A 14,345-nucleotide genomic window follows, 5' to 3' on the forward strand; every position below is an offset into this window, starting at 1 on the left:
TCAGGAGTAAGTGGTTCCACGCATCGGTGGGTTCAGGCGTGGGCCCAGGATGGAACCCGTTAGTGTCCCAGGGCCAAGCCTCTGTGGCCTGGCAGGACCTCAGGGGATGGTAGCATCAAGTCCGCTGGCCTCCAGCTATCAGGCTCCCAGACTTCCTGTTAGGGTGACTAAGTCCAGCCTTAATTAGCTGGGCTCTGATGACCTGGACACTCCCAATTCCCTCATTTCCAGGACAATAATAGCTCCCTGTTCAAACCAGGCTTTCCTCCCAAAAGACCAATTTCAAACTCTTGGTATGGCTGATTTATTCTGCTCCCTGTCTAACTAATCCAGCCATGATTTGTCTCGTACCTTCTGTGAACACAGTAGCATTCTGGTCTGAATCCACAAGAACATCTCACAGCATCAGGACACTGGCATATGCATGGAGCTTAATGGGCTCAAAGCCTATTCCTTTCCTCCCCTCCTCTTGCCAGTCTGTACTCCCAGTTAGCAGACCACACACGGTTCCCATGCCCATTTTCCAGATGGGAATCCTGAGGCTCAGAGCACTAACCCAGAACATGACACTTAGCCTGCCACCCAGACAGGTTTCTAGTTACTTCATGTCAGTGCCATTACTTCTTAGGTTTTGAAGGACAGTGATTTTTGTCTTCTGTTACCAAGAAAGCCATCTCCATCAGAAAGAAGTGCCAGCCTGGCTGTCCACCAGAGTTTTCAGAGAACTGCCCCAACAATGATTCCAAGGTGGCATATTTATTTATCAGATTATGCAGGGGGATAGTGTTTGGATTCTCTGTCTACTAATTTTCTTATCTGTTTATATAGAAGTGAATTAAAATCTTACATTATGGTTATCGCTTTGCAATTTTTTATCATTCTGTTCGCTTTTGCCTTATGCATATTGATACAATATTGGTTTTGATACTCCAGGGCTATGCTATTCAAGAACATCCAGCTCATAATTGCAGACAATTATTTTAGGATAGTGAATTCCCATTACCCCCAAATGCCATTTGCCTAAATTCTATTGTATCTGTGATTAATATTGCTTCACCATCATTATTGAGGTTTACATATGCCTGATATGTGTATTTTTTCTATCCCTTAATTTTCTGCATAATTTTATTTCAGTTCTGTCGCTTGTAACAGCATATGGATGGATTTAAAAATTTTTTAACCTGATGGTATCTATCTTTTAATAAGTAAGTTAATCGGTTTGCTTTTTTGTGATTACTGATGTAACTTGGACTTACTTCAGCCATCTTATTTTATAGCTTCTTTTTTCCATACCTTCCTATTGCTTCTCTTTTTATTTATATTTTTCCTGCACAGGCAATTTTTGCTTTCTTGATGGTTTTGAAATGATGACATTTTTCTGTTCTTGCAGTTGTTACCCTGGTCTTTCCAATCTGTATCCCTGACTTACCTTCTCCTTTGAGCTGAGAATAATCTGCATTGTTATTCATCTCAATCCTTCCTCTCAAGTACAATACGGATCTTGCCAGGCTCAGCCACCCAGCCATGGAGCCCTTGTCTTCAATTGGTTATTTTTGCCGAAGTCAGTTTTACCTCTTATCCTGAGATATAAAATATGACCTTTAATTTTTATAATCAAAAGTGCATTATAGACTCTGACATGCGTTATAGATTCCATGCTGTATGACTGATGTGTTGTTTAAATTATTACCAGTTTCCTGGCCCAACAGATATTCTTAGTACTACATGTTCACATTTTCCTAACCATTAACTCTTGAGCCTTTTGAGATTCAGGGGAGGCCTGAAGCAAAGGCTTTTACTTCAAGAGAGGGGGGATGTGGTTGGGGGAGAAGTATTCTTATACCCAAGCGTGTCGCAAAGTGTCCTGTTCAATTTCAAAGCTAACACATCTGAAAACTAAAAAAAAGAAAATCTTGAAAGCAGGGTAACAGACATTCATGCGTATTAGACCATGCAAAGTGAGGGCTACATGCACTTTCATGGAGCAAAATTGGCCTGAAAGGGACCCTTGGGGTAGCGAAGACTTAGGTGAGCATAGAATCTTAAATAGTAAGAATCACTCCATCACCAGTCCCTCTGATGTAACCCTCATTGACCACAATCTGCTCCTACTTCCATCTCTCCCCAGTCCTCCTTCATCTGCTCTTTATCTCCCTAAAGATCACCCATTTTCTCATCCCACAAGTTCCGTTCGAAATCAGTTTCAGCTCTAAGCTCACATATGGTTCAAAATCCCTGGCTCTCCTGGCATTTTGCCATTCCCACCTTGCCAGGCTCCAGCACCGGCAGAGCCAGCACCTCGCTTCCCCTGTGCCCCTTGGTCCGTGCAGCGCAGAGAGGGAGGCTGTGGAACTGCACGCCTCGGCTCAGCAAGCCAGGCCTTGCAAACCTCCCGGGTCCCTTGAGGCTGCTGCATAACCCAGTTTTTCCTCCCTTGCTGGCCTCCAGCAGGTTCCTCCAGCAGCTGTTCCCAATCTTTCTCCTCTCTCCAAGCCCACACACGCACCCCCACTTCCTGAGGAATGAGCTTCGTAATTTATTGAGATTTCATCTGATAATGACGTTCTTACTTTCTCTCCCCTTTGCCTCAGAATGTCTCTATCTTCCCCCAGTGGGTCTTTATGGAGAAATAGTCTTCCTCTTTTCAAGACAAACTTTTCCTCCTGGACTCTGGATCCCTCACCTTCCTGATTCCTTCTTGACCTCTTTCCACATTTCTGTCTTATAACTTCTTTTTTTCTTTTTTAGCTTTACTGAGATATAATTCATATACAAAAGCATGCATATATTTAATTTATACATCTTGATGAATGTGGACATATGCATACTCCTGTGATACGATCCCACAACCACAGCACCAAGGCACTAAAAATACACATCACTTTCAAGAAAATTTCCTTGTGTTCTTTTTTTTCAGTAAGAATATAACATGAGATCAATCTTCTTTACATATTGTAAAGAGTACAATACTAAGGGGCTTCCCTGTTGGCTTAGTGGTAAAGAACTTGCCTGCAATGCAGGAGATGCGGGAGACCCAAGTTAGACCCCTGGGCGGGAAGATCCCTTGAAGGAGAACGTGTCAGTCCACTCCAGGATTCTTGCCTGGAGAATCCCATGGACAGAGGAGCCTGGCAGGCTACGGTCCATAGCGTTGCAAAGACTTCAACACAACTTGAAGTGACTTAGCAGCAGCAGCAGCACGCATACACACACACACACAATACTATATTGTTAACTAACAGGTAAGATGTTGTATAACAAAATCTCTAGAATTTATCATCTTGTATAATAAATTCTATACCCATTGAAAACAACTCCTCACCCCCTCCTACACCCCAGCCTCTGACAACCACCATTTTACTCTCTGCTTCTCTGAGGCTGGCTATTTTAGACGGCTCATATAAGTGGGATCATGCAGTGTGTGTCCTGTGACCAGCTTACTTCATGTGGCATAATGTTCTCTAGGTTCATCCACGCAGTCACAAACGGCAGAATTTCCTTTTTTAAAGATTCAGTATATACATATATATGATACATATCATTTCTTTGTCCATTCATCTGTTGATAAACATTTGATTTGCTTCCATATCATGACTATTGTGTATAACGCTGTAGTGGACGTGGGGATACAGGTATCTTTTAGGCTTCTTGATTTCATTTTTTTGGATATACACCCAGAGGTGAGAGTGCCAGATCATAGTTCTGTTTTTAATTTTTTTGAGCAATCTCTGTGTTGTTTTCCATAGCAGCTGTGCCATTCTACATTCCCACCAACATTGTATAAGCATTCCAATCCCTCCACATTCTTGCCAACATTTATCTTTTGCTTTTGCTAATTATCATCCTAACAGACATGAGGTAATATCCCACTGTGGTTTTGATCTTCATTTCCTTGATGACTGGGGATATTGAACACCTTTCCATACGCCTGGTGGCCATGTGTACGCCTCCTTTGGACAAATGTATACACAAGCACTCTGACCATTTTCTAATTGGATTATTGGAGGGGGTTGCTGTTGAGTTGAAGTAGATGTTTATGTTTGGGATAACCCCCTGTTAGATGGACGGTTTGCATGTATTTTCTCTCATTCCATAGGATGCCGTTTCACTGTTGTCTGCTGTTTCCTTTCCATTTTTCCACTTTGATAAAGTCCCACTTGTCTGTTTTTGGTTTTATTTCCTGTACTTTTGGTATCAAATCCAAGAAGTCATTGCAAAGACCAATGTCAAGAAGTTCCCCCCACCCCCACCAATGGTTTCTTTGAGGAACTTTATAGTTTCAGGTCTTACACTTACATATTTAATCCATTTTGCTTTGATTTTTATTTATGGCATCAAATAGAAGTCCAGTTTCATTCTTTTGCACGTGGATATGGAGTTTCCCCCGGAGAAGGCAATGGCACCCCACTCCAGTACTCTTGCCTGGAAAATCCCATGGACAGAGAGGAGCCTGGGAGGCTGCAGTCCACGGGGTCGCTAGGAGTCAGACACGACTGAAGCGACTTAGCAGCAGCGCAGTTTCCCCAGCACCATTTTTTTTAAAGAGACGATGCTTTCTCGCTATGTTTTCTGTCTTGTGACTTCTCTTCTTCTACAAAACTCAGGAAAACCGAGTTTACCCCCTTGAAATAAACTATGTCCTTAGGCTTGTTGCCTTTCGGATTCCTGCCCATCTCCATCCCAGCTTCTCTCCGTGATTCTAACGCTGAGCAGTGAGCTGTGCAGTCACCACTTCCCACTCTGCCTTCTGCGGCTGTGCTCACTTCCTTTGGCTTCTTCACGAATTGTTACTTTTGTAACTTTCCAAGTCTCAGTTTCTCTGATGTGACAAGTTCTCCCACTTCACATTGACCCTGTTTCCTTCTCACAAATCTCTAGGATTCTGCCGTTGACCCTCCTCTTTTGCTCCATATCACCTAGGATTCTCAATGAGGAGACACGGCCCTTTAAAACTTATCATCCAGACTGGGACACTTTGGAGAATTATAGAAATTACGTAGAGCAATAGGTGTCAGGAAGGACTGTCCTGGTCAGACTACCCATAGAGCTGTGTAAGGGTACTGGGACTTGTTTTAATCCGGTATGATAAGACACGCAGACTTGGAAATGATTGTCTTGAAAGACTTTGTTGTATCCACAGATCCCTAGAAACAGGAGACACAGCCTGCCATGTAGGGCCACCAGGGTCAATCAGGAGGCAGAGGAAGGGGGAAATTGTGGGCAAATGCCTCTATTGTGGTTTTCGTGGGAATGACTAGACAGGGCAGAATGAGGTTGCTTAGGATTGGCTAGTTTGAACAATTTTAGTAGTTCTGGGGCATGTTTCAAGTATGTGGCCCTGGGTGATTAGGGCAGATGGATACTGGCCCAAAGTGTGAGAACCACTGAAGGAGGTAGTCGGGTATGGGCCCTGGGCTGGTTGGTTTGCAGTTGAAAAACATACTCTCAGGTAGGTTGTTTACTACCTTTGGGAACTGGCAGCAAGGTCCCAAGGTGTCCAAGCATCAGAATACAGAAGCTAAAAGACAGGATCAATAACTTGATTCTGGGTTAAACAGTTACAGTTTTGCTGAACCACGACTTCTCACAGCTTTAGCTACCAAGGAGACTTTAATAAAGACAGTCCTCCCAAGGAGAGAAAAAGGGAGTTTGGAGGCTGTTTTTGGTTTTTGTTTGTTTGTAATTTCCTTGGCCTTTTTTCTCAGACTCATGGGATTGATGATTCTGAAAAGCACTCTAGTCTAAGAGCAATGCTCTCAGGAGGCTGTGGGGCAGGTGAGTCCTCCTGCATCCTGCAAGTCACATCAGCTGGACCAGTTCACTGGCGTGCAGTCATCCCCAGCCTCCAATTAAGGTGACCTTTATCCTGAGAAGCTAATATGACCCATCTGTTCCTTCTCTTTAGTTACCCTCGGGACATAAACTAAGCCAGCCCTTCCCCCTCATCCTTGGCTCCAGTCAAGCTGATTAGCTTGCAGTTTCCAGAATGCAACACATTTCTCTCTTCTGCTCCTTTTCTCATACTACTTGCTTCAACTAAAAAAAAATATACATATATATGAAGAGCATAATCTTAATATATATAAAATCTAATATATATAATCATATGTGTTCATCTGTATAAAGAACCGTATATATGAAGTTTGAGGTGCACATACATATGGAGATGTTCAGAAAAGGAAGAGAAAATGGACTCTGCTATGGACCCACATTTCAATATCCCAAAGTCCTGTATTTCACACCCACCATGTCTTTCTTGTCAACTTGCCCTCCTGCTAAACTCTCCCACTGTGTACAGTCCCCCTCACTCCAAGCAGATGACACTGCCCCTACTTTCCAGGAGGAGCCTTCTGGAAAGGTTCCAGGAGAAACTGTCTGGTACACAGCCCCCAGCTGAGCCCCTGAGCCCAGCCACTACCCTCCCTCAGCTCTCACCCGCCACCCTTGCTTGACTAGCTGCACTGGTCTCTCAATTCCCTGGACACAGCTCGCTCCCCCTGCATAGGCCCATTGCAGGCAGCTCTGTCTCTGCCATTTGCCACATCTGGTGGGCCCTCAGCAAACTAACTCTTATTTGCGCTGCAGATCTCAGCTCAGACGTCACTGCCCCCTTGTCACTAGCCCTGAACCCTAAGAACGGATCCCCTCCCTCTGTCACATTCTCCAGGCGCCTGCTTCCTTTCATACCTTGCATCTCCTCAAATAATCATCATGAGACGATGTTTAAATTATAGGCATTGTAATCTTCCTGAAGTGTTTGAAAGCACCGTGGGAACAGGCACCTATCTGCTTCTACTGCTTAGGCTGTCTCTGACACTTAAGAAATACTCAGTAATCTTTATGACATGAAAGAAAAGGAAAAGAGAGTAAGTCAATGAATTAATGAATGAAAGTAAAGTCTTTAATACCCATGTTGGAGAATCTTGATCTGATACGAAATAGAAGCTGTGGCCTGGCGGAGACTCCCTCCTTAACCAGACTGTAGCCAGGCCCCTCCGAGCTCTCCTCTGGACTAGGCCTTGTCTTTGGCTGGCAGAACCTAGGGTCATGTGCCGACAGACTCTGAATGGGATGAGGAGACTCGGGACCAAATTTTGGGACGAATTTATACTCGCTTACAGTAAACCCACCTGTCACGAACCCAAGATGGCCCTGGAGAGAGAGCCCTGGCCTCTTTCTGCCCCAGGTCTGGCTGGCCCTGGCCAAGCAGCCAGCCTGCCAGTTCAGAAGGTGCCTGGGGACCCGTGGAAATGGCCGTTCTCATGCTCTGGTAAGGCTGACTGGGAGTGGAGATGTATCAGGCTCCAAACCTCACCTTTCAAGCTTTCCTAGAACAGAGCCTCTGAGGCAAAAACACCTCCTGGTTGTTCTCATTCCCTAAACGGCTGTGTTTTATGATGTGTTAAGTTTGGGGGGAAAAAAGAAAATTCCTCCAGCTGTGCAGTTATCCCAGCTGAAGGCCTTGCAGGACGGTGATTTATGAACTGCTGAGTGCCAGCAGCGTGCTCAGCTCCACGAGAGAGCCCGAGAGGGGAGGCTGGGCCAGGGTACTGCACTGCACCCTGCTCAGCAGGTACGCCCTCCATGGAGACCCTTCAGCCTGAGCGGCCCCTGTGGGCTCAGGGCTCTCCGCACACTGGGACTGTCTCCAGGCCTGGGAAACTATTGGAGACCCTTCAGCCTGAGCGGCCCCTGTGGGCTCAGGGCTCTCCGCACACTGGGACTGTCTCCAAGCCTGGGAAACTACTGGCTATTCCAGTCACCCTGAGAGTCCAAGCCTGGCCTTGGTTCATGGCGCTTCTTTGGCTTGAGCGATGGCCTCCTGAGCTGAAGGCCCCGTGGGCAGCTGTTCCTGGCCTGGGGCCCTTGCAGCTTTGCCCCCCTCTCGGTGCCTGGGCCCCGGGTAAGCAGGGCCTGTTTGTCCTGGAGGCTGACCTGGCGACCTCAGAGCAGACTTGGTTTGCCAGCACCCCATTTCCAGACCTAGATGTGAGGGCTGCTGTCGGCCAGTTTCCTTCCCCAGGAAGCAGAAGGCTGTGCCAGTGGAGAAGGCTTCACAGTTGGCCTACCCAGCCGGTTTGGAGCTTTCTGGTTACATGGAGGGGAGCCAGGCCAGGCTTTGAGCAGAGTAATATCATTAGAGGTAACAGACTCTCCTAGATGGGCACACACTGTGACTGCTGGCAGGGGTGAGTGGGTGCCCTGTGGTGGGGGGATGACAAAGGTGGGACTGCCTTAGTGGCAGGAAACCATTTCGAGGTGGTTATAAAGGATCCAGGCAAACACTGATCCAACGGCCTCCCACCTTCCTTCTTTGATAGAGCACATCCCACCCTCTCAAAGCTAACTGTAGAAACTGCCTGTCATTCCAGGTCAGCCTTTACCAGGGAGCGGGCTGAGCAGCCCAGAGGGGTGAGAACGTGGGGCTTCCGGTCACACAGAAGCCACCTGAGTTCAAACAATAGGTGCCCTGGGCACTGTGGGCTCTGGGGGCCAGTGCTGCTGCCAAGTGGAAAATCAGCCCACACAGGAAGTGTCAGGGTGGCTGTGTTTCTGTCCAAAAGGAGGCTCATTGTCAGCTCCAAATCCAAGCAGAAAAGCAGGGAACCCTGAGCCCCAGTGAAGAGCTCAGGGAGTGCAGAGGGACGGAGAACCGTGGGGCCGGCTCTGGGTATAATTCCATGTGACTTAGAGTCTGCCTCTCCAACAAAGACCAATTAACCTCTCTTTCGGGGGTTCCTTTGAGCTTCAGATGGGGTAACAGACCGAAGCAGTCCCTGTGCTGGGATCTTGCTCAGCAAGGAGACACTGCTATCACACTCCAGGGTGGCTGTTGCTGCTCTCCCCGGCAGGTCACACAAAGAACAGGCTTTCAACTACATTTAAAGTTGGAATAAACTCACCTCTCTGCCTCTTCTGTCTTTTATGCAACCGCTCATTTAATTAACGCTTCGGGGCACAGAAAATACTTTAAGCACTGACAATACAGAGTGAATACAATGAAGTTGGAAATGTGTTAGACCAAGGTTAATCCAGAGGTGAGCAGTAAAATTATCACTCCAACAATAAACTTTTAATATTGTGGTCTGTTTTGGTTTTTTTTTTTCTTTTCTGTCCTCAGGTGGGATGGATTGTTTTGTAAGAGAAAAATCACATGGAAAATTAGAGCATAACAATTCTGAGAGGAGCTGTGTCTGTTCTAAGCCTGACCCAGTGCTGACCTATCCTCTCTGAAGGGACCCTGAGTTAGAAAGAAGTTGGGAAACAACCAAGAAACAGACAAATGACAGCTGATCCCAGCAACCGGGGCCTGCCAATTCTGGTACCCACCCTTCCTTTTCAGCAGCCTGGAATACAATGATGGCTTGTTCTCAGCTTGGATCTCTCAAGCCAGGAAAAGTCAGTACAAGGAACAGGCCTCAGGGTCTCACTACTGTCTGTGGAAAGATGAACAACCACTTCCACTTAAAAGATGGCCGTGATCCTCCTCTCGTAGCAGGAGGAACGACATATGCACCACACCCATGCGAGAGGACGCCTGCACTGCGCCTGTGCGAGGCCAGAAGCACACAGCCGGGCCGGCGTGGACAGTGTGCCGCAGCCAGCAGCAGGGTTCTGAAGGGGCCTGGTGAGCCCCTGTTCTGATGCAATCCTTGTTTTCCTTCTGATCATTCTCTGTGAGTGAGTCATGTCTTCCCAGGTTCCAGGGTGAAAAGGGCTCTGAATCAGAAGCTCACCTTCTTACCCCTGTTTCTGGGACGCACAGGGCTAGGCACTTTCAGCATACCCAAGCACTATGCATGTGGAGAGAAGACTCTGGGGTTGACCAACACTCTGACTTATCTTTAGCCAACAACCTTTGCTTTACCTGTTATCAACAGAAAAAGCTAAGCAAAAGGGAATCCCCAAGTCCAGAAGGATTCGCTTAACAGTGGTTCCCAAAATGCCTTATACAAAAGAGCAGCAGCAGTCAAGATGGTGGTTGTTGTTCATTGTTACCAGACTGCTTCTCTTGAGAGATGGTCTGGGAGATAGTGTCAAGTGTTATCTACTAACAATTCTAGTCTTTAGCACTGCAGCATGAGAAGGCAACATCTCTTTTCACTTCATGAAGAAGGAGAACTCCTGAGGGCCCTCTGTGACAGCACTAAGCTGCTTATTCACTTGGTTTCTCTAACAGTAAACGAGCGTTTGTGGTGACTGGCTTCACCGAAGCATTGGGAAAATGCACCCGAAAAATAAGGTATGGACATTCATTCACTCATTGAAATATATGAACTACTTGAAATTGAGGAGCAGGGACATACGAGAAGTCAGCGCCAATAAGGACAAGTTGAGAGGCAGCAGAGTGAAGTCCAAGCTTCCAGCCCTGACGATACCCACACCACCCTTGAGTGTTCACTGTAGACAGCAGGGTTTCCTGTCCAAGTGGAAAGGAGCGACCATGGGAAACATTCAAACACCAGAGGAGAGGAGACAGGCAACCAGCGGCTGAAGAACACCTGACAGATGAGAATCACGGACCCACAAAACAAGAATTAGAGGAGACAGAAGACCTCAGAGAGGAGGAGGAGGAGGAGAAAAAGGCCATGGGAGAACAACAGAAGTTTAAACGTGAGTACATGGTGCTTGGGGGAAAATTTCGTTTCTTAAACCCAGCCAACCCTTTTGTCTTCCTGCTGGTCTGGCCATTAATAAGTCAAATGGAACAATGAAATATGTTACCTGTCTGTTTGAATGAGAGTTATGTTTTCAACACAATAGCTTCCTCCATAACAACATTCAATGCTATGCGGTTAGGTGCATATCTACAAAATGTCTACAAATCTCTACAATATCTACAAAACCCTCCAAATGAGAAAGGAACGACATGTGAATTTTATGCAGACAAACATCATACTACACGAGAAAGACATTTTCAAATATTCCAGACATGGAATATAGAACTCATGAGCCCCTCTTGGGAAAAGCGATTGGAGGATAAATGCTAATAAATGCAATAGAATTCCTATGTAACCACTAAAGAGACAAAAGTAAGTTTTCTATTACAACCCAATATTTAATTCATTCATCCTTCTTCCTGTAATCATAATTTCATACCAAAGATCAAGAGAGATGGCACTTTCTGTGTGCAAGTCCTTCTTCTGGTCCATCTGATGCTAGTATACTAATCTGTACTATGGAACTCCTGCAGAATGAAGTTAGTCACTCAGTCATGTTCGACTCTTTGCAACCGCATGGACTGTAGCGCCCCAGACTTCTCTACCCATGGAATTCTCCAGGCAAGAATACTGGTGTGGGTAGCCATTCCCTTCTCCAGGGAATCTTGCCAACCCAGGGATCGAATCCAGGTCTCCTGCGTTGTACGCAGATTCTTTACCAACTGAGCCACCAGGAAGCCTATGGAATGCAGTATGTCCCAAGAACTCTTCTCGTATTGACTCTCATGGGACTGGTCTCTGTGGAATATGCCTAAGCATTTCTGGATAGTATGCTCATGTCATAAACCAATGCCTATGATACGAACATTGCTCCAGAATACTGACATTACATGCTAGGTATGCAGACAACTTTTCTGTTCATCCATTCTCCATTCATCTGACTTTTACTGAGAACTTACTCTATTTAGGCATCACACTCGGTAATAATGACTCAAAGCAGAGGAAAGCACAGTTGAGCCTATGACAGCTCATAAGAAAGTCATCCATCAATAGTTGTGATGTTGTGTTTGCTGTAGTATATAAACAAGCTGTGATATAAACAATCACTCTAACAGTCTAGGGGTGAGGGTGAGAAAAGTGTGTAATGCTTTGTAAGTCTGCACCTATTTCAAGGAGAGGGCTTTAAGTGCAATATGACACTGTCCCTTCCTGCTCTGCTCTGAAGAAAGGTGGGTGGTGGGGAAAGCAGAGAAGTACCAGGAGATCACACCTGCATGACACTCCATGCATCTGGGTGTGGACAACTAGGGAACTTGTGAGTGAGAATAGACAGAGAGGGCACTTCAGTTCAGTTCAGTTCAGTCGCTCAGTCGTGTCCGACTCTTTGCGACCCCATGAATCTCAGCATGCCAGGCCTCCCTGTCCATCACCAACTCCCAGAGTTCACCCAGACTCACGTCCATCGAGTCAGTGATGCCATCCAGCCATCTCATCCTCTGTCATCCCCTTCTCCTCCTGCCCCCAGTCCCTCCCAGCATCAGAGTCTAGTAGTGTACACTTGTGATTCTCCAGCAAAGCAGCCTACTCAGCAGGGTGCCCCCTGCCCACAGATCTACGGAGGCTCTCTCGCTGTCTCCCAGCATTACCGCTCAGGTTGCTGCACTTCCCCAGACGCCTTCCGAGTAGGACACCATCCTGGCCACAGGCACAGATCTAGCCCTGGCCTCGGTATTACAGTGATGAGCAGAGGCCTCTTTTCTTCTCATTTAATGAATCCCAGCAAAGGTGTATTCCCAGATTATTTGTTATTATTGTACTGCTTTCTATGACTTGCTTTTATAGCTTATCTTTTCATCAACATACTTCCCCTGAAGGTCAAGAGCCAGAGGAGATGTGAGTGACCCTGCTCAACCCCAGGCCTCCTTACAAATGCCTTACTCAGGCTCCTTGTCTCCGGCAGGAGCCTGGCAGTCTCTCTGCCCCCTCTCTCCCCCACAGGACTTGACCAGAGGAGCTAGGGGGTGGCCACTGTGGCCAAATGCCATCACTCAGCTCTGAGGGTAGCAGTTAGTGCCAGTGGGCAGAGACATTGTCTCCCCTTAGAGGTCATTAGAACACTCATAAAAATAAGCTGCTCACAGTAGTATGCCAGCTCAGGCATCCCGGGCAGGCCACAACAGACCCCGATGCTCAATGACAGGCCAGCTTGGACAGTCCCTAAGGGACTCACGCACCGTTTTGTTTTGTAGGGCCAGAACTGCTCAGACTCTGACTGCTGTGTCTCTTTGATCTGGCCCTTTGTTGCAAACAGCTTTAATGTTCTGCTTCATTTTCTGCTTCATACAGGCGGAATTCCCTGTAAACAAGCACCCTAACACTACAGTACTGAGCTCTTTAGATGTATTTTTTGAGAGAATAAAAACACTAACAGGCATTTCTGTGAAGTAAGTTTTCTACGTTGGATTTGTGAGAAGATTGGTTCTGGATTGCTGACATCCCAAGTGCGGATACTGAGCAGAAAGGATACTGTTTGAGAATATTAATGCTGTTCTATGGTGTATAATTAACCAAAGCCCTCAAATATCTAGAAAGAATCATCAGCAGTAAGGAAGGCATGATCTTTCCCGTGAAGGGACACTGAGTCATTTCCTTGAAGCTACTATCCAAGCGTGACTGTGTGGCGGACTCGGTTCCCCAGTTCCACAGCTCCCCAGCATTTCAGAAGACAAGTCCGAAGCAGCCCTTGACTTGTCGGAGGGCAGCCATGTCTTACTGTTAAATGAGCATTTCCTCTAACTTTGCTGCATCTGTTTGCTAGCAGATTAAAGCAATTCTCTTCGGTTCCTAGTTTGCTAAGAACTTTCTTTTTAAAAATCAAGTGGATATAAAATTTCATCAAAATTTTTTTCTGCATTTATTGAGCTGTGTGTAGGATTTTCCCTTTTAATCCATTAATGTGATGAATCACATTCATTGATTTTACATTGTTAAACCAATTTGGCATTCCTAGAATAAGCCAAATTTGATGATGATTCTTTTTATATTGCCATGAAAATTCATGAAAGACTTTGAAGTGGACCAAAAGGATTACTTGGTGTTCTCAATGGAGGTTATAATCCGTTTATATTAATAGTTATTGTAAAATATTGGCTATATTCCCTGTACTATAAATTTATTCTTATAGCTTATATTTTACCTAATTATGAATGATTTTTTAAATTTTTCCTGAGAACTAGGTTAGGGGTTCCCTATCATTAATTGATAAGATAAACACACATTTTGACTTGTGTATATTTTGTAATTAAAGTAATAATTACGCTGTCTTTAAACTGTCTTCTAACAGTTTTTTCCTGGGCTCAGTTTGCCGCCACTTTGTCTCGGATATGTGCATACATGTTCATATGTCAGACTGACCTGGTGAGTTCTCATAGTTCCTTTCTGGGTTTCGCTAGCAACGTTATGCTAATCTTTTTTTCTATCAGAGAACTGGATAAGATTGGAGAAATTTCTAATTATTTTTTTAGAACTTGCCAGTGAAGCCACCTACCTGGTTTTTATTGAGGAATGGTTCTAATTAGGAATCTGTTTCTTTGACATTTTAAACCTACTTACTATGAATTTCTATTTTGATTATTAGTTTTAGTATTTTTCTAGGAATCTGTCCATTTCAAGTGTATTGGCACA

At 45.5% G+C, this 14,345-nt stretch overlaps 1 protein-coding gene across 7 annotated transcripts in view; it reads right to left on the reverse strand.

The window, feature by feature from the left end:
- The window catches only part of PTPN20 (protein tyrosine phosphatase non-receptor type 20), a 124,623-nt gene that overhangs the window by 34,840 nt on the left and 75,438 nt on the right, over window positions 1-14,345 (reverse strand). The window contains exon 11 of one of the 7 annotated variants that reach the window (XR_009493277.1): window positions 1,430-1,580. The exons of the other annotated variants lie outside the window; for them this stretch is intronic. The gene's annotated coding sequence lies outside the window, so the exon portion shown is untranslated. The remainder of the gene's footprint in view (window positions 1-1,429; window positions 1,581-14,345) is intronic. 7 annotated transcript variants of the gene reach the window in all.

The sequence above is a fragment of the Bos taurus genome, chromosome 28 (assembly GCF_002263795.3).
Source record: "Bos taurus isolate L1 Dominette 01449 registration number 42190680 breed Hereford chromosome 28, ARS-UCD2.0, whole genome shotgun sequence".
In the NCBI taxonomy this organism is placed as follows: Eukaryota; Metazoa; Chordata; class Mammalia; order Artiodactyla; family Bovidae; genus Bos; species Bos taurus.